The sequence below is a fragment of the Barbus barbus genome, assembly GCF_936440315.1.
Source record: "Barbus barbus genome assembly, chromosome: 2".
Classification (NCBI taxonomy): Eukaryota; Metazoa; Chordata; class Actinopteri; order Cypriniformes; family Cyprinidae; genus Barbus; species Barbus barbus.
Window position 1 is genome coordinate 41495764 of NC_136730.1, and position 24642 is coordinate 41520405.

At 42.2% G+C, this 24642-nt stretch overlaps 1 protein-coding gene across 1 annotated transcript in view; it reads right to left on the reverse strand.

The window, feature by feature from the left end:
* Positions 1 to 24642, reverse strand: part of LOC306887952 (zinc finger homeobox protein 3-like) — a 145290-nt gene that overhangs the window by 95114 nt on the left and 25534 nt on the right. The window lies entirely within an intron of this gene.

The window sequence follows — 24642 nt, forward strand, 5'->3', positions numbered from 1 at the left end:
TTATTTTTTAAAGCTTAAAATACAACAGCAATGTTGGTACTCTAAATGCTGTGTATAGATCTAGCATCCAATAACCTGTACACTTAGCCTGGTTTTAAACACTCCTCTGCCTCTGAAATAATAAATGAGAGCCGAACTTTCTAAAGGAGAGTGCTGCCCCGAGCAACGAAAGAGCCATGAGCCGGCCACAATTTCAAGCAGGCGATAAAGAAGATAAAATGATAGCGAGAGATACTGCTGAGCTAATAATTTTAATAAAGGGATGCAGGCAGCATTGATTAAAGGGGGCAACCGGACTGAAACCAATAACTCTGGCCTGCCCTTTCACCCTCCATTGCTGAATATTACATGAGCAAAGTTTCCCGGCAGCACGCTACCCACCGCGTCCTGCCTGATTAGCACATTCACTGCCTCTACTTGATTTATTTACTTATTTACTTAGGGATGCAAATTTCAGCAGTGATCAGACACTGTGTCTGCAGCCCCACCCCCACCAAATGTATTAACATAAGAGCGTTTGGCTGGGGAGATTGATAATGTTTGACTCCCTCTTCATGAATGTCTGATGAAAATTTGACACCCCTCAAGTCCAACCCACAAAGCCACCCACTCCCTCCCCCACAGATGTTTTTTTTTGTTGTTGTTGTATATGTTTTACTGATATTATGTATTTTGCTATTTGTAATTGTATAATTTTACTTACATTTCTACAAAATTTACTCCAAAATTACAGTACTAATAATGAGTACTTTGTATAATTATTATACAAAGTTGAACATTGAATATTGAAGCTATTATCGACTATTAAGACATGAAGATTAAGTACACTGACAGTTGTAAATGGTTAAATTGTTTCTTTAACATTCCAATACAAAATAATTAAGTGTTGCACTATTAAAATATCAATCAGCAACAATACATTTAAATTCAAGTCCAAAAATAACATTCCGGTAACCTGTTCCTATTATGCCCCGCTCAGCGCTGCTGCAGCATTATGGGATTGCATGTAATAGGAGGAGTAGAGAACTAAAACTGTTAAACATAAACAGCTAAAAGATTATGACTCAGGCAATCACAAATGGTCATTCCTGAAAATCTGCCGTGATACGCTTTTCATTTAAAGCAAATGAGATTGCTTCCTTTAAAGAATTAAACAGTGCTAGAGAGTGGCAGTCCAAGACGTCTGGGCGCGTTTGCTGCTTACAGAAAGCAGGATTGCCCTTTAAAAGGGAGATGGTCTAATTCAATAACTTGCAGTGGTTACTGATGTGCAATAGGATTGTCTGGAGTCTGCCAGTCGCAGATGGGCGGGCAGATATAATGTAGTTTGTCCGCTCAAGGTCTGCTTCCGAAGCGACACCTGTTTAAAGAAGGGGATCTTTAATCTCTCTCCTACACTAATGAAGGTTCAGACAGACAAGCATTTGGCATTTCTCTCACCAAGTCAAACACTCCATAAAAATATGTATACAACATCATTGTTTCCTTTATATCCTACACATTCTGCCATCAAGGCCTCGTCTTCATTAAGCAACCCTCCCCATGAAGCTGTGAGTCAGGAATTCAAGTGCTTCTTAGAAGGATACAGAAACTCTTCTCAACTCAAATTAAGCACAATAGAAAACATTCCCTGCCAAACAAAGTAGATAAGGTTTCTAACGATAAAAAAAAAGCGCAGTACATAATGAACACTGTCAGAAGCTGGGTCTGGATGTCATTTAGAGGGGATAGAAAATGAGATAAGTTTTTATTTATGGGCCTTTTCATTTGGTGGGATTTACTGGCTGAGCAAGGAGAGAATTAAAGGCTAAGAACCCGTCTGATTATAAGCACGCACAATCACCTGCCCAAGGGCCAGGCCTCCAGAGGCCCAGCGCTCCCTACCCTCTCCTGGGGAATTAACTCCTGCTCTGCCCCAGCTGAGAACTGCCACGGGGTGCGACCTGACCCCCCGCGCCCCGCGCCCCACCCCCAGCACCCCTCAATATGTAGAGAACGCATCCTTCCAGAGACTTTCAGAGGAAGAAAAAGGCTTCATCATCACCTCCCTGTGGTCTGCAGCAGGCCCTGCTTTTCTTTTCCCATCTCCCGCTAGTTCTAGGCATCGCACAGGCTGGCCACTACAGGGTTAGGGCGCTTATTGAAAAATCAATGGCATAAATGCTAGGCAAGTTACAGGAAGATGTGGGAAGGGAAGGTTCCTATTGATAAAGCAGGGAGGGCCTCCTGATATTGCACAAGGGGATGTATTAATTGAAGCTGGGTGAGAAGGCCTCATCTTTGAAGTACACACCACTATTCACACCACTACTGCATTATCAATCTTAATGCTAAAATATCTGAATTTTGCTTTGCATATATATATACATACATATGTTTCCAAACTTTTGGAGGGCAGTATATATATACTGCCCTCCAAAAGTTTGGAAACGCCCTAGAAAAGTGGGGTTTTGGACAATATTGGCATGAATCCTTTTTAATTTGTGATAATTTTGCACTGATAAGGGATAACACAAACTACAAAAACATATTTTATTACATAAAACAGTTTATACGTAGAAAAAACTTTAATTTTCGATTCATCAAAATATCCACCATTAGCAGCTATTACAGCTCTGCATAATCTGGGCATTTGAGCTGTCAGTTTATTCAAACATTGACTTTGAATTGGCAATCAATTGTTGAAGCTACAGCATTAAGGTGTGCTGACCCAAAAATCTTTTAAAAACCTGGGCCAAATTTAAACCAGTAACCAGGCATCACAGCTGGCAAAGGGGCATGTCTGACTTTGACATGTATATATTGCCATTATTATGTTTTATTGCTGGTCTTTAATGATAATATCAAGTTATTTTAATGTATTTGCACCAAATAATGATAAGGATTTATGCTGATATCGTCCAAAACCACACTTTGCCAGGGGTGTTTCCAAACTTTTGGAATATTCATGTACATATGAAGAGTTCAGATGCAAAAGCCTCCAAGTACGTCTGACGTTTTTCTTTAAAAATGAGCATTTCTTTCTGGCAACTATGTATAGGTTTCTATGTAAGTACTAGTACTTCTGAATGGGTTGAGGCTGGGAATTAGCGCACTGGAAGTGAAAGTACTTGATGAACATATACTATGTGTGGAGAGCATTCACTTTTATTTTTGACCAAGATGGCTTTTGCATTGGAACTCTTCATATATATATATATATATATATATATATATATATATATATATATATATATATATATATATATATTTATATTATATATTATTATTATTAAAATGCCTCATTTGTTAAATGATTAATAACATCAGAGACAGAATGTCATGCATGACTCATATAATTGAAAAGCCACACTGGGTATTTTGAGTCAGCACCTATTCAATTTCAGATTTAATTATCGTGCAAAGGTAAACAGAGAGGACTGAAAAATTCCTCCACCTCCTTTTCCTTGTCCTGAACGTTTAATGTAGACACAGTGACACTTCAGAGGAGTTGCTGTGTCAGAAGGCAAAAAGTCACCTCAGGTCGATGGCACTCTGGCTGTAAACACTGCTTCCCGTAAAATCAATGATCTTTAGTTCAAGCTATCAGTCTGTGCAACAGAAATAGCAGTGGATGTGATGAGACTGAGGCTGTGGAGAGAGGGAGGAAAAGCGATAGAGGGAGAAAGAGAAAAGTGCAGCGTGGCTGTGGGTAAGGGATGAGAGAGCACAGCTATCCGCTGCTACTGCCAACGTGGCGCTGAAAACGGGACTAAACGCCAGTTCCCAGCATGCATCGCTCCCAGAGCCACAGCCATTAGTGAGGCCCGAGCGCTCTACCTGCACGCTGGCACTAGTTAATAGATTATGTTTGTTGTGGAAATGGGAGGTACTCCTCTGTGACTTTATGTAACAGTAAACATCTGCAAACTCATCTGTTACTAATTGGTCTCTGGCCTGAACACAAACGAATTGATTCCGAGGTATCAATAGTGTTCTCTGTTCTAGGGGCTGAAACTGAATCTTGGTGATAATTTTCGCTCTCGGGTAACAGCATAAGATCTGTAAACGCAATCAATGTAGCAAAACAAAGGGAGCATATAAATGTTTTCCTGACAAAGCGTGTGATGCAACGTCAGGCTGCTTTTAGCGCCATTTATTCCGACTATGAAATCTGGAGCGGGTTCAAAGGCAGCTGAAGGGGAATCCGCGCGCTGGCAAAGTGGATCATCACTTTTGGTGAGTGTGAAAGAAATGGGCTCCTCGGTGTAATTAGAAGTGGTTAATTAGCTGTGGGTTAATTACTCGGTTCGGAGGGGAAAGCTGGCAAAAAAGAGCTGGTGGGGTGGTAGAGCGAGGGGAAAGTGGTGAACACGCAGCAGGAAGCTCCCAGTCTCCTGCCAATTAGCAGGCAGCGTGGGGGGCTGGCGGAGGAACGGGGCCGTGAGTACAAATGAGCTTCACTCCAGCCCACTCGCAGCCACAGAGGTAATACCACACTCAACATATCCACATTCCCCTATTAAAAATGCATACTGTTGGAGATTCTCCGTTCACTGTTGTTTTTGGTAAGCGCTTCCATTTGCCCAACAGCCACTCGTTTCTTCTCCACATCGTATGCAAAGACTAAAAGAAGCTCTTTTTTTCTCTAGAAAATCCAATACCATCTTAATATATTACAGGTATATTATAGAGCAGGAATATTTATATAGTAAAAAATATACCTACATAAAAACAAATCAAAATATTGCAAAAAATCGCCTTTAAAGTTGTCCAAATTAAGTTCTTAGCAATGCATATTATTAATCAAAAATTAAGTTTTGATATATTTATGTTAGGAAATTTACAAAATATCTTCATGGAACATGATCTTTACTTAATATCCTAATGATTTATGGCACAAAATAAAAATCTATAATTTTACAATGTATTGTTGGCTGTTGCTACATATATACCCGTACAACTTATGACTGGTTTTGTGGTCCAGGGTCACATTTAAGATGAAATAAGGGGAGGATGTCATTTCTAGAACAGTAAAATAATTCTTGTTTTGGCCTCTGCATGCTTTTCTTAACAAATCTTACAGTAAAGTAATAGCACATTATTTGCCTCCACCTTCCCCAGTGGTTGGTTCAGATAAAGCTTTGTGTTTTGTAAGTGCATAAATTATCCCAGGGATAAAGGTATTGATGTATAATCAGAGATGGGTGATCATGTTCATGCTGCAAAAAGCCCTCCATTCACCCCCAGGCACATTGAGTGCGCACAGCATGCTCCACAACACAGGAGGGAGGAGTGGAGAGAGCCTACTTACTTCTCAGAAAGAGAGAGAGAGCGTTTGCCTGTTTACCTCTTCGTGAAGAATGGTGTCTTCATGTGCCTGCCTGTACACTTTGCATTTGCGAACTAGATCAGTTCTAACAAACAATTAATTACAGGTTGTTTTCTCCACACGCATACTGAAGGTGTGTTTAAGACGTGCTCACTGAGAGTTGGTCTGACAACAAAAACACACAAATCATAAGAATATCAGACTGCATTTCCAATAAAGGGTTACGTGGGTGTGTGTGACTATACTATGCTTTGACAACAAATTTGGTAAAAAACAAATGGCCAGTGCTTAGTAAAATCCAAGAAAATCCATTTAGCTGGCTATCTAGATGGGGACTTATCCTTCATTTCTGTGTTTTTTTTTTTAAATACTCATCTCTAAAAAAGCTTTGGGTTAAGTTCCAAATTTAGGATAAAAAAAAAAGTTTTTATTTTTTTATTTGCTTTATCTAATATTACAGAGGTTTTTCAGATTTAGCTAAAAATTACATAATTTTGCCATCAGTTTTTACAGTTTTAAAATACATATATTACTGTATGTAATATCTAACATATGTAGAGTATCATATATATATATATCATAAATTTGCAGTTGGTTAGGGTTAGTATATATTAATTTAATACTACATTTAACTCTAGGATTAGTAAGAGACAAGTAATTTAAAAACCACAGAAGTCAAGGATAAGTCCCCATTCAGATATCTAGGTAAACATGTGAGTGTGTGCACTTATGTGTGTGTGTGTCAAAGGCAGCCAGGCCCAAAGGCTTTCATTTTCATTAATTATCAAATCTCCTCTATTAATAGCTCAAGGAAGCGGCTCTCTCCTCTCTTGTGAGGGAGTGAGACAGAACGAGAGAGACAGACAGATAGAGAAAACATAAAAGTGAGTGTGGAAGGTTAGAAGAGAAATATGCAAACTACAGAGTTTATTTTATTTTCTTCAAGCACCACGCTTAGTCTTAGTGCAGGTATGACTGGGTCAGATAGAGAGATTGAGCTCTGTCAACATCTACATAATGAGACCACCATCCCCTATGCTTCCCCCCGACTCCCTCATGACACCACTGATTTATAATACATATAAGAAATATTACATTTCATCTGCTATAAGGAGTTTGGCCCTCTCCCCCCTTCCTCAATCACTTCCTCCTCAACTTCCTGATGTCCAAACATACATACCCTCACTGTTTCATCTCTCCTCTCACTGAGGCTGCAGTTAAGGCAAGTCGACCGCAAACACGGTTGTTAAGATGATCAATACCATTGAAATATTAAACCTTAAAAAGCCGCATTATTGATTGTAAGGGCGATGATAAAACTGTTCATTATCATAATCGCTGAAGCTCCATGTAAACGCTAGAGAGAGGGACTTCAGCTGCACACAGCACTGGAACACTGGATTTGAGGTCTATATAAGACCCGCAGTTGTATTTTTCCACCCTGCGGGCAAGTCATAAAGGATTATTCATGAGTAATGCCACAATATACTCTTCAACGACATGTTGAGCACCTGAGCTTTAACTCAGGAATCAGCATCAGGCAGGCTGAATAGAGTTTGGATAACCCGCCTCTAATCCAAGGCCTTTTTAACTAATCTGGAAAACAAATACCTCAGTAATGACCCAGTCCTGCACCTGATAAAACAGAGCGACGGGAGAGACAGCACCTGGAATTAGCCAAATATCCCAAGTGCATTCTTAAAGGCGCAGACACCCTTTTAGTGCTCCGCTGAAACAAATCCATGCTATCAGGTGTCCCAAAAGTGACGAGAATCATAACGCAAGAGGAGACAGGCTTAACACTCAGTGTCAACAAGTGTAAAACTCTCAAATGGTCCAATAAATTGCATGCCAGGGCTCTAAAAGTTACAGGCTAGCAAAGGTGGCACTGAAACACTGAGAGCTTTCAAGGCTGCCAGGCAGAGGAGTCACGGCGAGGCCTGGTGTTTTGTTAAACGTTTAAACCCGAGGAGTGCGATACGATCCTTCTGGATGGCACGGGAGGGCAGACTACGGAGGAAACCTGAGCAAAGAGGGTGACAGCTGTTCTGGGTACAGGAGGCAGAAAAGCAGTAATGGGGAGGAGAAGACGCAATCTCCTACATGTCCTGCCCTGACTGTGAGCATTCAAATAGCGACCGAAGATCTAATACCGGCGCAAAGGCAAGCACGCTCGCACAAACAAGGGGGATTAAAGGGCGTCCCAGTGAAACCATTCTGTGGAAGTGATTTCTTCGCTCTAATTCTTCAGCAGGATATCCTGGATAAATAATTAGAGGCTTTCTTTGAAGACCCTACACTGCATCTCCATTCACTCTCCACTTCACATTTGCTAAAGTCATTAATGACAAAGATTTGGAAAGAAAGTACGAACTTTTTCTCTGGTACACAAATACTTCTTTTATGAGTTCTGGCCCAAATTCCTCTCTGCTTAGTTAAATCTCTTATCCTGGGAAAGAGCCTTGCTTGCTTCAAGCAATAAACCTCAAGGGAGGATGGCTTTCTACTGCACACCCCCACCCACCCCCGACCCCCTTTAAAGAATTATGGAGTGTTAATAAAGTACAAGGAATAATGTGTTCTTTGGAGAAACAGAGGGAAGCAAAGCAGGAGTGTTGTTGGTGTTGAACATCCGAAGCTTTAGAACGAGGAAGAGTGAACAAATTACAGTTAAACATTTTTTTTCAGGCTGCTCTCAAAGAACAAGCTACAGGTGGGAGTTTGAGGGACTGTCGGGGCGAATTAAAGAGATGGCACGAACTCTTAAAGCCCTGCTATTCTCGAACAACAGCATCTCCAATTAGGTACCCATGCTCTTACTTACTGACAGTCTATTTTTACAGGCTGCTACGGAAGCTTAGCATGCTCATTTTCAGCAGAAACATAAACAAAAGGGGAGCTGACAGCTATGATGATGTTGAAAGCTTCGTTTTACACACAACAACCAAATTCTTAATGTTCAAACTATTATTTTCTAAACTACACCATGCCAATCCACCTGCAGGTGGTTCGATCTGTAACAACATTCATGATCTAAGTGTATCATTTTGTGGTATGTAGATGCTACCAATAAATCATAACCATAACTACAGACGCCTGCGGTTAATCGCATTGTACAGACCTAGCCCGCAGTATTTACGAGAAAAAGGGCCAAGGCAAAGCAAGTGAAGTGACGTGCATTCTTCCTCAGCGGTGATGAAATGAATAACTCTCAACAGAGGAAAAAGAAAGAGAAAAACACTATGAGAATACAAGTAGTTAAGTGTGTAACAAGGTGGCCTCGAGGCTGGTGTCGAAAGATGCCGACGCTTCAGGCGAAGAGGAACATCGAAAACATTTAATGGTCTTCCTCTGACTTGTCGAGGCACACAACGAATGTTTCATTCAGCAGAGGAGGGGTGACAAAAAGCTGAGCTCAGCATGAAGATCGGGTTTTCAAACTGAAAACTAATTTGATTATATGAAGGGCACTCCACGGATGTCCTACCTGGAGTGGAAAAAAGTGCTCACCCGAGGCCACACCCATTTCTAAGAATGAGAAAATTACTAGAAATCCTAAAATAAATTTGCTCTCATTTAAAATGGCTTTTGTGCCATATAAAAACCATGTGATTCATAGTTAAGTCAGGGAATCCCTTTCTAGCTCTTTGATTCTGAATGAGTCTGACTTAAACTACTAACTGCTAACCAGAAACCGTTTCGTGAATCTTTCAGACTGACTTGTTCAAAAGTACTGGTTCCAAAGAGTCATTTGTTTGTGAATCATTATGACGTCGCAACTTTTAATTTTATGCCACAATTGTGACCATTTCAGTCACAGCCTAGCCACAACCACCAGAAAACGGAAGACTTGTAATCACCTACAAAGACAAAGACTTACATTAAAGGCCTAAAAGATACCTGCAAACCCTCAGTTAATTATCAAGACTTAAAACGGATCCAGATCCAAGTTTACAGGCCAACTGGTAAAGACTGCTATCAGAGAGAAGACGAAAGAGAGAAACAGACAGAAAGATGAAAGAAGAGAGAGGAGGCTAAGGACTGCCTTCACAGGGGCGGCCAGGGGAAAACCGACACCGCGCCACTAACATAAGCCCGTCAAAGTTCGCTGGCATGTCAACACTCCCAGACAATCCTGGCATTGTGGTGTCTGCCAGGGCTTAAGCCACTGTGCACTCGGCAGAGGTCAGAGAGCCCACCTAGCCTAAAAGCCCAAGCAGGGCAAGAGGAAATCCAAAGCAAGTGAGATAGGAAGAAGAATAGTTAAAAACTTCAGAAGCGTGGCAACTGTTCGCAAGTCCAAGTTCCTTCTATGCTCTTTGTTGCCAGCGGGTGTGGACGTCAGAAAGAAAATCAGCTTTCTATCTCCTCCTCTCTTTAACGAGGCAGCCACAAGCTGTCCCCTATCCCATCAGGCCCGCTGCTGCACTGAATGCAGCACCTGTTAGATATAAATCAGCCTCACTGAGCTGTGTTTGGGAAGTGAGGCATTAAGCATGACACAGACTGTCAAAGTTCACATCACGCTAACCGCAACATCTAGTTGAACTGCTGAGCGGCAGACCCAAAGCCCGGCCCAGTCTCAGCTCCGCTCACATGGCCTGCCTCCCTGCACTGCGCCACATGAAATGCAGATTACATCTGGAGCCCAGCTGGGCCAGAAAGAGAAAGGAGGAAAGAAAAGGTGAAAGAGAGAGGTAGGAAAAACAGAGAACACTGATCTCCAGTCACTCTGTGGTCATGTTTTTAGGACTTACGTCTAAAAGCCGAGGAAGAGACTGGAGTATAGAGCTCTAACTGCTGGTGACAGATCAATGTGTGCGTAATAACAGAGAGACCTGAAAGAGAGGCAGAAAAGGGGCAAGGGAAAGCTTAAAGAATCTCAGTCATGTGTCAGAACAGGGTCAAAGGTCAGATCCTGGAAGAGAAGCCACATTCCTCTGTGGACAGAAACATATCTTCAGTATATGTGCCTACGAGTTTCAGCTTTCCAAAGCAACAGTCTCCACCCTTTTACCCGGGGACCTGGCAGCTAAATATTAACCAGATATGATTCCTTTTGAACTACGCGTCCTATATGGCAGGGTTAGGTAGAAATGGAAAGTGAAAGAGAAAAAGAAAGGGAATTCAAAAGAAAGCATCATCTGCTAATGATTTATCCAAGGGCAGCCATGGACAGGGGCCCATGCTAAGATGTGGCTTGTTGTGTTAAGCTGTTAGCTGCAGGGTCAGGCAGGAGGGATGAATGCAGGGCCAGGCTAGTGCCGGCAGGGGCCATGGCTCTTTGCTGCCTCGCTGTAATTTACATTGCTGTGTAATTACCTGCAGAATAAGAGACTCAAAGATACATGGACCCCCCCTTCCAACTCTCGCATCCAACACACACACACACACCTCCTGCAATAACTAAAGGTCTCCCAGGGCTCAGCGTATGGACCAGAAAATGAGCCGTGAGTAATGCAGACTTGAGGAACATGCCAACAAGTAAGTGTTGAGTACAGACAAATCAGTATCACACCCAGAAAGTTATCTTTGGCATGGTGGAGTAACACAGAGACCTTTTTATTGCAAACACATCAAACTGCAACGACAGGGCCCATTCACTGTTGCGAGTCGAAGGCATAAACTACCGTCCATCATCTCTTGCTAGGGGAAGAGGCCGGGTGGATTAAGAGGGGTAAAAAAGGCAGAAAAGCACAGAGTATTAAGCGTGTTTAAAGAAAGGCCACATGTCTGTGTTCTCACCCTGCAACTGAGACTTGTTCATTAGGAGGGTTGAGCTTAAAACCGGTTACAAAATGGCAACAAGAAAAGAGAACACGCTTGAGTCCACGCTGTATTGTTCAGAGTGCAGTAAGCAAACAGTTTTTGACTCTGTTTTCCAGCAGTGCACACAGTCACTGTTGCGACACTCTGGTGGTGACCTACCATAACCTAGCTGATAAGAACCTAATAGATGTTTCGATACTGAAGAGCCAATAAATCTTTACATATTAAAGAGTCAGTGACATGCTTTATTTTTGTTCTAATTGTATTAAATTTTAATTTATAAAATTTATTATATATATATATATATATATATATATATATGAAACATTATTACATGTTGATATTATATAATTAAATATAAAAGATAGACATTTATTTAAAAAATGTATTACAAAAACATACAGATTGTTTTATATGTTATATATATATATATATATATATATGTTGTTTTAATAAAGTTGCATTTATAAATAAAATATTCATTGTTGAAATATATAGCTGCTACATATAATACTATATAAAATCATCATATAGATACTATTAACACATGTACATATAATTTTTTTTAAATGTGAAAGCTATATATTGCTTCATAGTTAACATATATGGCAATATCACTTGTGATGTATGACAATATACTATATTACCGTATTGAAGTGCTACAGTTGTCTTGATATCCTAGTGAAGGAAAAAGGATTCAAATAATACAATTCTTGAAAAGAAAAATGTAGTTTGGCAAAACCTTATTTCTTTAAACTGTGATAAAGAAGTCATGTGTCTATAAATAAATACTATGCATGTACAATAAATACATAATAATAATAATAATAATTTTAAAAGCATTCTTGAAAATAATGATTAGGATTGTGTATGTACATATTCCAGGTGTAAAGAACATGTTTTATTATTTAACATTTACATGATGTTTGCTCCATCTTTTCAAAACCACATGAAACAATATTATGAACTTGGCACATGTGTTTTAAACTAGATTAAAAAAAGAGAAAAAAATATTATTTATTTATTTATTGTTTGTTTATTTGTTTGTCTGTATCATATATAGTCCTATATATCACTGACTCTACAATCAACACACTAGATCCTAATAAAATATAACACAATGAAGTCTGTGTGCTGCTCAAAGGAACTGGAATCTGCCAGGCCTTGAAGAGCTTGAAACTGTGCTTAATTACTGATGTCACTGTTTTGACAAAGAGGAAGCGTGCCAGAAAACAAGATAAACATTCGATGGCTGTCAGGACGTGCGTTTTTAGATTACTAAAGGAAACAGGACTAAAAGATCAACAGCAAGGCACTTGGAATCTTAACCTAAGGCCACGGTACTGCTCTGCTCAAGCTTCCTTACCATTACAGAACCTGTCACACACAGCTGCTGAGCCTGTGTGTGTGTGTGTGTACAAGGTAAGGGAAAACTGCCAGATATAGTGCTATACTGTGAATGAAATCGCTCGGTGGAGCAGAAAGTTTGGAATGAATCGCCTTTGCCAGGGTTCTGGGCACGAGTGGGAGGCTATGTATACACGCCAACACAACATGGAAAACGCTCCACATGCCTTAGTATTTGAAGTGCTACACAGATACGCTAAAATGTGCACAAATGCACACACTTGCGCTGAAATGCAGATCAATCATTTCTGAGAAGTTATCTAAATGGTATTCTCTGAAACATTATTGATGCTTATTATCTAGAGTTACCGTCACTGCTGGGAAGGTCCCAGTGTTTCATTTCCGCCACTTTAGGGAGAGTTTCAGGGATCAGGCAATCTATAAAATTTGCCAAATCGGGCCAAAATTTGCATGGGCTATGCGGAGAAGAGAGCAAAGGTGTAACGCCCAACCCCTCTCTCAACAGGGCTGAACGGTTGATGCCAGCAATGGACAGAGTCTCGTGCTGGGGAGGGACTGTGTAAGATGAGAGGTGCTTAATTGGCTCATGGACTGTAATTCGGAGGGATTAATTGAAGTGAACTCTATGATGCCAGGTGCACTCCTTTCATTGGGCAGGTGCAGAGGGAGTTCAGTGGCTAGCCTGACTGGGTCACGGTGAGCGAGCCTGCATTAGACAAACAAAGCTCTGCATATTAAAGCAAATGGTGCCATTATGCTCGAAGCAAACAAACAGCTAGGACGTCCTGGGATGAAAGCCTAACCAAACCCAGGACTACATACAATTTTAAGATTACCAGCTGAGACAAAAAACGAACAACTATAAAAACTTAAATGTAAGCCAATAAGGTGTGGGGGAGACGGAACGGACAAGGAAGCCAAAAGCAACACCTGTTGGCCCTGTCACCGCCTGCTCATTATCTAAACCTATCCATTCCTCATCCTCATTAAAAGGACACAAAAAGAGAAGTCAATTTGAAATTAAATCTTAAGAGAAACGGGTCACATTGAAAGCCATGTATTTTGGTAATATTACATGTAAGAGGGATCAAGTACACTTCACTTATTCAAACATTTCAGCAACCCGCTTTTACTGCTGGAGCTTTGATGGAAGCCTTTGGAAACTGGCACTTAAGACAAAACAAAGGAAACCAAAAGGTAATAAGGAAGTGAGAAGCTTATGTATGTGCGTTTAGAGAAGTTTTTCTCCTGCAAGTCTGAAGTGCCTTGATCAGGTTGACAGAGTGACAGTTTATGGAGAGCACAGGAGATCCAGCAGGTCTGCGTGTCAATCACCACTCCGGGGTTTGTAGTCTTATCCAGAAATGGAGACAAGAAGCAAGAAATCCATGGCGTCTTCGGTTGGGGCTTCAACAACATATTCATATCGACTAGAGGGAGGTATGAGCTTGCATTAAACCGGCTTGCATCTGCTACTGACCCTTCATTTCCAATGATAAAGAGATTTTTGAAGGCGTGACAGGGTAGCCAGGAGTGTAGATTCATTTCCCTCCAAGCCCCAGCTCTAGAGAATCACAGTGATCGTGCAGCATTTTGCTGTTATATGGAGAAGATTAATCGGCATTTTGTTCCTCCTCTCTCCTGCCAGACCGGCATGATGAACACCACTGGGTCATGTACAAGGTCTGGAGTCAGGGCAGAGCCCCACCCGAATGCAGAGGACACCACTGACCCAACAGCCTTTAAATTACAGGCTGAGACAGAAGGAAGGTGACTGGAAGAAGAGCCATTATCCCCGCAGTCCTGCAGGTCAAGCCTTCCCTCATCAAGGCGCAGGTCAAAGCCACATATCTCTTCCACTAAGGTGAGGGTCACTGCAATGCTCCCTCCAGTCCCGGGTCAACCAGAGGTCTCCAGCCACCGAGGTTCATAGCAATACAATAAAGCAATCAACCGGGTGCCGGACCCTGGTCAATAATATACTCCAAGGCCACAGGAGGTCACCACCTGCTCTCTGGCCTCTTATTGGCAAGTCCTCCAAGGTCTTCAACAGTGGACTAGGGTTTTAATTTCAAGCCCAAGGGGAGTGGAGAGGCGTAATCATATTCTCAAGCCAATGCAATAAAACAATTGATGCATTGCAGAGCACGTCGTTTCGCTTGATGGACGCTGGATCTTTGTTTTCATTAAAATAATGCGGCCGTACAGCGTCAATGCCATCGTCAGTGGCTGGCTCTGTTGTCATCAGACAGTTTTTCATTCCGCCAGACGATTCGTTTACAATATCCCTCTGAGCACACTAGCTAACGTCTCAACTTTTGTGAGACTGGCACAAAGCCACGGCACTGGACGTCTGTTCTCATGAAGTCTTTTGCCTGTCGTTTTGTAAACCCAAGTGGCTTGGTCAGAGGAAACAAAGAGAACAACATTCAAAATCTAAGACGTACAGTCACCTACACCGAAACTCAACACCAGCAACGTCCTGCTGGGGAAAGTGCAGACCTAGGCTTTATCTGTTGAACTTAAGACTGTGTCTCCAGTTCTGGCTGAATTGGACAAGTACACAGAGTTAGACAAATTCCTCAGAGGACCTGATCCTGGAATAAACGGAGAGGGAACAGGGGGAGGGGACTTCTTTTTTACTCTTCTAGTCCTTCTCTTTTCAATCCATCTCCCTGAGTCCTCATGAATGGAGGCAGACAGCATCCATGCAGTTGCCAGGATGAGACAGCAGTTAAGTCTTGGCTGCTCTCCCTCTCTGCTTAAAGGTAGATATCGTGTTTCTAACAGCTCCGGCTGGTTGGATACAATGGGGAGCTCAAAGAAAAGAGCTCCAAATAGGTGAAGCTACCTGCCTTTCTAGGCTACACCCTAACCCCTAGCCCCTGACTAACTTCAAAAAGCTTACTGCCAGTCTTGAATGAACTAACAATGAAATGTTAAAAGTTAGGACATGTAAAAGTTTAACAAAAGACTGGAAGATTAGGAGTATCGTTAGTTACTATTTAAAGTAATGCAAATAACTTATTGTTAAATGTTACCAAAACACTTTATAGGCAAAAACTAACATAAACTGCAATACAGTAGAGTGTGAATTAACACCACTATATTCTTACAAAAGCTTTAGTAAGAAGGCCCATTCTATGTTTTAAGTTGTTTTATGTTTAAGTATGTTTTAATGGCAGTACTTTACATGAAATAACAATCAACAATACTTTTACAGCTTTACAGTCTTATGAATGAACACCAGTTAAATGTAGTATGAATGAAAATTAATAAACAATAGTACATTAACATTAATCTAGATTCATGTTATAAAAACCTGATTTGTTTGTGAACCGGACTATCGGACTAACCGCATTTTAATCCAACTCCAAGACTCCAAGCTCACAATTCAGATAAAATATCATTTCTTTTGCCACGGCAGCAGGCTCAGCGGTGCAGGAAACACTGGTTTATTTCATATAAATGTGACACTGACAACACGGACATAGAGGAAAACAAAAAAGTTGCGCTACCATAAACATCTATGACATTTAATCAGTTGACAGTTTACCCCTTGAGTAGGAGCTATTTAATTCACTCCTTGGTAGTGTGTGAGGAGACGTAAATGTTCCATGTGCCTCTATGGCACTTTCCTTCCCCTCCCCATCCCTCCCGTCTGAGCTCTGCTCCAGCAGGCGTCATTAGGCAGCATAATCAGCATGCTGTTTGCATACATCTGCCTTATTTTATTGATCTCTCTTCATTCATTAGCCTTCAGGGGCATGTCATTAACACGTGCCCCCCCTTCACACCCAGGGGAGGCCTAATTCCTATACATGCCATCCGGATTTCGGCAGAGGGCACAAGTGGGCTTGTCATAGTGGGCACAGGGCCAGTGCCAGCCCCATCCCTGGATACCCATTCTTATCTGTGCCCCTGGCTGTCGACAGCCCCAGCCAAGATCCTCTAACAAGGAGAGCCTTTCCCCTGCCCTCCGTTAACTAAAAGGACAATTATCCGGAGAACAATGATGCTTTTCACAGGGCCTTATGTTGTCATTAATGCAGTGGATCTGGTTACAGCAGCCCCTGCTTAAGCTAATTACAGAATGCTATCTGTGGATTCTTCATTGCTTCTTAATTAAGTAGGATTCATTTCTAAAGGGGGTAAAACAGTCAAATTTTTTGTGTTGTGTTTTCCCTGTCTCTCAGCTTGCTCTGAGGTGGGAGTTAGCCCGAGGGCTCCCACAGCTGATGACACAAATGTGATAAAGATGGGATCATATTCTCACGCTAGAAAACAAACAGATGTGCTACAGACGCATCGCAAACGATATAAAAGACAAATGTTGCTACAGTGACAAAGAAAATCTGAATTACAAGTGCCACACGTTTTAAGCCAACAAAATGTGCATTGCACTACATCACCGGTATCAGACGTGGGTCAATGACGTGATGCTCTATTTATTTTTATTTTTTTACTCAGAACACATTAAAATGCAATGCACACAATACACAATGACTTAAATACAGTTCTACAATTAGGTTTTGTTTTTTTTCATGGCACTCTTGTGTGTTGTTAACCCATGTAACAAAAGCACATGCAGCCACTTTCTTGTGTACCGCTGACAGTAGCTATAATAACTGGCAGTAAAGTCATGCCTTGTGTTAGTACATTATGTAGGAGACACTAAGAGAGCTCTTCTAGTTCGGCCCAGACATAGTAACTCAATACCCGGCATGTCTTCTGTCTATTTGTGTCTCCACAGAGGACTCAGACCCTTTCAACAGCACCCCCCCGTCACTAACACATTCTTATTAGGCCTGATTAGGCCACTCTTATTTCCTACCACTGTCACCCTGCCAGAGGGAAGGGTAGAGAGGGTTTACAGTCACCATTCACTCGCCACCCGGACAGAGATGGGAGCAGAGAGGGATGGCGCAGGAATGTAAAGGGGGAAAGGGTTTATAAAAGACATCCAGTGGGATTCTCCTGCTCTCTTTCGCCTTGAGCACTCTTTTCAACATGGGCTGATCCCTCACTTGGAGGTTAAGATGACATACAAGCTATTTTCAAAGGCTCTGTGTATCGTCTAAAAGGGACAACTCACACCGCAAGCCTGAGTAAAATACTCCATCAAAGAAACTCACGGAATGACACAACAGGCAGTCAAGGTGTCATGGAAAAGTGAGTCAGGGAAAAGTGAGGGAACGAAGGAAAGGGAACAGGCAGTGTGGGCAAGCTCCAACCATCATGTGCTTACAACATGCACTGAGTATGTACTGGTTCACTGAGAGGTGAGCTCAATTAAACGCATACACACACACACAAGCGCAGAAGTACACACATACACACAGAGCTGGTTTGGCAAGAATGTGTCCATACTTGCTTCACACGGTGCAGCAAGACTCTGGCTGCTAATTGAGATTAAAATAAGTAAACAGACACAGTGTTATGCCCTTTCTGTATATTTGCGGAGATGGTGGTGTATCAGCATGTTCACCCTACGCTACACCCTCTGGATCAGGTTTCAGGAAGGTCACAGCCAGAACACAGACACGTACACACAAACGTCAGCTAAAGAAATATGCAATTCATTCATGTTATTGTTCTATTGTCAAAGAAACTATTAAACACATATATAACCCATCTTGCATAACACCTTTATCATGGCCACACTGAAAGCTAGCTACTATAAGATTATATCACTAAAGTGTGGATCTAGAAGAGGCCAAGCAATGTCCTTTTCCTGACAAACCTCTGACAAAAAAACATCCATTTAGCTAAGGGTCAAGCTGGCCTGGATGAGCTGCATGTCTTATCACCACTGGAGCTGTTCCCTTCATTTGCCCTGTTTTTACCCTCTGCACAAGAAAAATGTAGTGTTTTAAGTAATCCATGTTTGTACTGGCCATAATTGATTGGGTAATCCTGGTTTAACATGCACTAAAGCCAGTGCTTAAGAATCTATTAGGAAAGCTAACAGCTTAAAGAGGCAGATCTCCCTCTTTTGCTCTCAGGTTGGCTTGATGTACCCACAAGCACACACACAGGCACAGCTACGCCCCTGCTCGCCATCACCTTCTCCTCTTCTCCACTGCTAAGTCTCAAGGCACGGCTCCATGCCATTTGTTCCTCTAAGCTTGTGTTTGTATGTCACCATGCTAATCTACAAGGGGTAAGAAAATGGAAGGATCTGGCCGGGTGCCATGGCTTGAAAATTCCCCTGTAAGTGAGGTCTGGCACTGTCTCCTTCAGTCTAATGATACCCAGCACTGGTGGTGTTCCTACCGCTTTGCCTCTATGGACACCCCACCAAAAAGTCCCAGTCAACTCGACATGACACACGCCACATTGGGCAGTCATCACTGAGACGGCCTGTCATAATCACCATACATCTCCCTGCATCAGCACACAGTGAAAGAAAGAGCGAGAAGAACGCTTGTAGTGAGAAGACACTCACAGATGTGAATTAGGTTGTATGTTTCAGCTGTGAACTCTGAGAATGGGCGTTTCAGGCAGCACTCACTGCACTAACTGACCAGAAAGCAGGAAGCAAACACTGTGCTTCCCTCACATGGGCAAACCGGGGACTTGACTCAACCAACTTGACCCAAGCATCTACAGCTAATCAAGGACAAGGATATGGTACACAACTGTGCCATCTCTTACTTCACCATACATACACACACAAAGCATAATCCCCCCAAAGACCTATGCCCTAATGGGGCCCACTACTATAATTACAAGGCATATATTTGGGATCAGGCACTTAAGTAGCCAGCTAAAAGTGGCCCTGAAAACAAAAAGCTCTGTAATTATTGTCTGCCTTCTCTCTCTTTCTCGTTCTTTCGCTGTCTTTCTCTTTGACTTGGGTTACCTGTCATTTCAGCTATTTTTTTTTTTGTCAGAAGCCTGTTGTTTCTCACAGATTTTCTCCCTAATCCATGTCTGGAAGGAGCACTGGCAGTGCTGGCAGAGTGCCGGAGCTGGTGAATGAGATGCACATTTCAGCCCGCGGGGGCTCCGTGACGACACAACACATAAAGATAGCAGAAACTTGAGTCTGCACTCGTAGCTCTGCTAGCATATGAATGCATTTTTTTAACGAAGGGAGAGAGGCAAGGGGGGGGGTCATTTTGCACTCCACAAAAGCTCCATTGTGCCAGAGAAACTTTATATACATATTAGAAACTTGAAACCCCATAGAATTCTCTGAGCAGGATTTTTGTAACTGTGAACAAGATAACATTACCTACCATTATTTCCCCTTGCTCTCTCCGCACATACAAAAAGCAGAGAGAAAGCCTTCAATCCTATTTTCTGCAGGGCTCTTAGACTTCATGATGGATCCTTCTCCTTTTTTTTTAGCAGGGTCATCTAACATCTACGATAAGAGCCCCATGGTCTCCGGGCGGTTTTTGTGGCCTTTTCGGTAACGCATTCCCTAGGTCAGGTGTAGTGCTGATACATGACATCCACACTGCTTTGCTTTGAACATGCCTTTATCCTGCTTCTCCAGCTGTTTCACGCGTCCGCTGTTCCACCATTAAAATGTTCTCTCACTCAGTGGCGTGTCTCCACTTCTTGTTCTCTTCCCTGCAATAACCTCTTGAGGAATCCAAATCACTCAAAGACACGTCCCCTGCATACTCCCATACATTTAAAACTCATGCATTAAGTGTACATCTGTGTAAAAAAAAAAAGTGAGAGAGACACTTGCTTACAAGAGCGTATATACCAACTTCTTTCCGTTCTGGCACAAGTTCATACTTGTTACAACAGTTGTAGGGCTCCTTATCTTCCGCTTGAGGACGAAAGTTAAATAACCGCATTCACAGAACAAATAATCAAGCCATCTCTAAACAATCATGGGTGGGGGTTGGGGTTAGGTGGGAGTTGTTTAGATCCGAGCACCGGTGTGGCTGAGGAGGACTCAGGGGTGAGATGGAGGTAGGTTTGGAGGGCAGCTGGGGCAGGTGTGTGTTTAAGCACACGTGTATGGGGGGAATGGGGAGGCGGCGGGTGAATGGCAGGAGACGCCACAACAGTGACATCACTCACAGACCTGTAATTAAAGCACAGATCTCCACACAAAAGCTGAAGAAAGGTATCAGCAGAGGAAAGACGGACATTTTCATAATGACAGCTTAACCCCAGCAGCCAGCAAATAAAACGGTCCCTATAGCTTCTAATTACTGTTGTACTACTGTGCAAACAAAAACATCTACATGACCACGCTAGAAATGAAACACACACGCATGTTGAGTATGTATACAGCCTTAAACAGACCAGGGTTAATAAAAGAGTCCCACTCCACGGACAGAACGACCTTGATTGCTTTCTCACAAAGGAATAGTTTTTAGAAAATTGTATTAAGGCTTACAATACAAAATCCTTTTGAAAGTTGGGAAGGTTGCCTCCACAGGATTTAGTTTTTCATGTCAATTCTAAATAGCTACTGTTCTCATCACTTTCAATTAAAAGGCAGTGGAAGGAAACAATAGGAAAAGATGCACAACTGAATCGGAAATGCAGGATTCTAACAAATTCCCTGCATGAGCACCATCTGAACACTAAGCCAAAGCTCTGACCAAAACGTATTTATTACACTGATCTTCTAATGGCAGCAGGGTGAAAAGAGGGTTGTAGCTTAAGCAAGGCCTTTGTAGCAACTCAACCAGTCTTGCGCTTTTCTGCTATCTTTGTAGGTTTCTGAACGGTTGACAGGAACCTGAGGGAACGCAGGCGCTGTTCTAGTCCTCTGGGGCTCCTCAACTCTGGGACGGAGTAATGATTGAGCAAGACAAGCTGTGGTGAGTGAATTAATAAATTCATCTATTATGTAGAGTTCAGCGAGATGAGGTTGAGAAATGGGGAGGTTTATTTTTAAAAACAGCCAGGAATACTGGCATCAAGCACATGAGTCACTAATGAATCAGTGCTGAGCAGCCAGATTGCTATGTTCAGCTGTGCTCATCTTAACTTTTTCCAACAGCCCCGTTCCGTGACAAAATGTCCTCAGATTTACCAGAGCTGACCGAAAATGCACTCTGGCTATCTATTTGTTTGCACGATAGTCTGTCTGGCTGCTTCAACCTCATACCTTCACCACAGCATTTCTGTGGAGAACGTCTGACTTATGAGGGTTAGAAGTGAGCAAGAGATGAAGCACGGAGAGTGATTCCAGACGTGACCTCTACTCTATGAACTCTGATGTGGGAAGATCACATCCTTAAAAGACTGAGGCCAGCTCAGAGAAAAAGTGTCTTTGTGTAAGTCTCGCTCACTTTTTGTTTTTCCAAGTCACTTACATGCCCACAGAATCACAGGAGCAAATAAGGGCTGTAAGTATGTTTTAATAGACACTTTTTCTTTTCTCCCAGAGTCCTTTTGAGCTCTGTTTGAAGTCTGTTACAGCTGAAGTGTTCCAAGGCTTGTATAAAGGTCAATCTCTCTTTGGGAAAGGCAGACATAAGCAGAGGAAGAGAAAGAGAGGGAGTAGCTGAAGAAGTTAAAAGTTTGCAGAGTTGAACTGGCACCCTGCCTACTAGCCTGTTATTGCCCTAAGCACTAGGTTTTGCTGCCAAAGGTAGCCACACCTGAACAGCTCCAAAACAATATTAAAAGAGATGACAGTCGGGGCATGGGAAGTCTGTGTATGTTTGCGTGTCTGTGATAAGAACCAAAGAAGCAGCTGACTCACTTTTAACTACTTTATCCTGGTACAACTCACCACCACTCATCTCCTTACTCATCGCTCTTCTCTTTCTTCCTCTCCAAAGATTTGATATAAAAGCCTGTTCTGCCTCACCACTGATAACATTTCTCTTTTAATACATCCTAATATCTATCATTTTATATTTTAGTAAGCATCATTCTCATAGCTGCTGATAGCAAACCATATGGTTTCAAACATGGATGAATGTATCAGAACAAGAAACGCATCATTTCTTCTTTTTTTTACTTTATTATATTTTGGTTACCTCACAATAGCTAGATACAACTTTGTATTATCCTCTTGAGCACTATGGCTCAGTGTCAAGACATGTGCTGACTTCTAGTCTACTAGTACAACCTAATGGTGTAGGCTACTATTTAGTTTTGGTCACAGATAAATGTATCAGAGCAAAACGTGCACGTTTCTTTTCTTCACAGTCTGACACATAATTGCAATGTACATGAGAATGCTGGGATGCCACCCACTAGTAGGCCAAGGACATAAACCTCCTTCTGTTCCAGGGAGGTTTTACGCTGGAAACCCCCCCAAGCATTTAACCATCATCTTACACACACACACAAACACACACCAGGAAAGAGAGACATGAGAAGTGTAATCTTTCTTTAAAAATAGGCAGATGTGGGTGCAGTGTATTTTGGAATTTAAAATAAAAACAGCTTTATGAGACTAGAAAACCATGGCAGCCAATTAGTGGGTCACTGTGCCCGGTTCACACACGAGGACAGTGCTACAACGAACCTGCTCGGGTTCACATGCACATCAAACGTGATTAGCTCTCCTCAGCGGGATTTCCATGAATCCTCATTCCCTCTCATCTGCCACTGACCTCTTCAGCACACCAGGCTTCAACCCCACCGCAGTGGTGTCCCCCTTCAGCCCGGCCCAACCCAGGACCACGGGTCTCTCCTCCGCTTGTGGAAGTAATACCAGATTACAGAGCAACTGTTGTCAAATGTTTATATAATGTGTTTTTCTAGTTCTTTTCCCCCCTCTCGTTGTTTGGACAGCTGTCCTTTAACAGCGGGACATCTTCAGATGCTGCTCTAGCATGACTCTTCTGCTTTTTTTGCAGAATTAACGTCTCATTTCAACTTAATAAACATGAAATACATTTCCAATTTGGCAACGGGAAGGCGCCCGGGTTACCGAGGGGGATACGTGTGTGGTATGTTTGAAAGGCCATTTGTGCGGGCATATGATTTTGCTTTGTTTTCTATCGAGCTTGCGTGTGCGCGCCTGCTTTAACGTACAGATTTTTGATGTCTCGAGGCCTGATGCTAGGTTGATATGGACAGCTGTGCATGCATGTATGCATGTGTGTGTGTTCTCTTTGTGGACCTGCATGAGTTAAACATTTGCTCTGTGACTCAGGTATACCAAACGTGTCCCAACAGGCCACCAACAGCCCAGCGTGGAACACAACGCTCCGCTCAACCCACAAAGAAAGAGAGGGAGAGGGAGAGAGTGAGAAGTTTAAAGAAAACAAAAGCGGACGGAAAGAAGAGGAGGGAAAAAAATGCAGATCACAGAGAAAGCTCCTTTTGTTTGTTGAATCAAAGTAGATCAGCTTAAATGAAATATCCATCAAAACAGGCATTCATGGTGAGGCGCAGGCGATGGGGCAGGAGAGGAGAGAGGTGTTTGTGGCTCAGGGGCGGAGGGGGTGAAGGGGGTCGGGGCTGGGTTACAGGCAGGGTGTGACCGCCAGATGAAAGTCAGCCTGGGTTGGGTCACCTCCACACTGAGAAGCGCTGAGCGTGTTCGGAGCAGCTCACCCCGATCCAGATGCTCTGTCAACACTGCGATTCCGCAGAGGAAACTGGGCTTTAGAGCACAAGACACAGATCACTGCACCACAAACACTCAACTAACACCAGAAGGGAAGGCATTTTATTGCTCAGATGTTGCTTTTTCATAGCTCAAGCGACCTCAATATCACCTTAAATTCTACTGATAAAATTCCTCAGGACACAGATGGGCTAAATGAGATTGTTGTAAAGTATATAGCTATAAAAATGAACATAATACACATACATATATATATATTTCTTTTTTTTTTTTTTAAGAAAAAGGATAAAGTTAAGTATGGGTCAGAACAAGAAACTCAAATCAAGTTGGTTCCCCTTTGGACTTAATTAATAGTAGAGATTAGAGTGCTGAAGGGATGCCAGGAGAGGCATTTTCATGGTGAACTAAGCACTAAGTGTTGTGATTGACAGGACTAGATGAACTAATTCCTCCCAAACTTTGGGTGTAGTACTCTCAGCTCCACTGAACACAATTTACCACATTTAAATCCACTGATTTCCCTCCAAACTCTGCACAGCAAGTAAGAAAATTCAGTCTGGAAAGCTCAGAGCTTAGTGGAAATGTTACATTAGTGTTACAGTAGTGTGAAAATCTCTAAATTGGGAGGGTCAATCACTTCGAGCGTGCTCTTGATCTGTTCTTCCACAGCTATTGATCA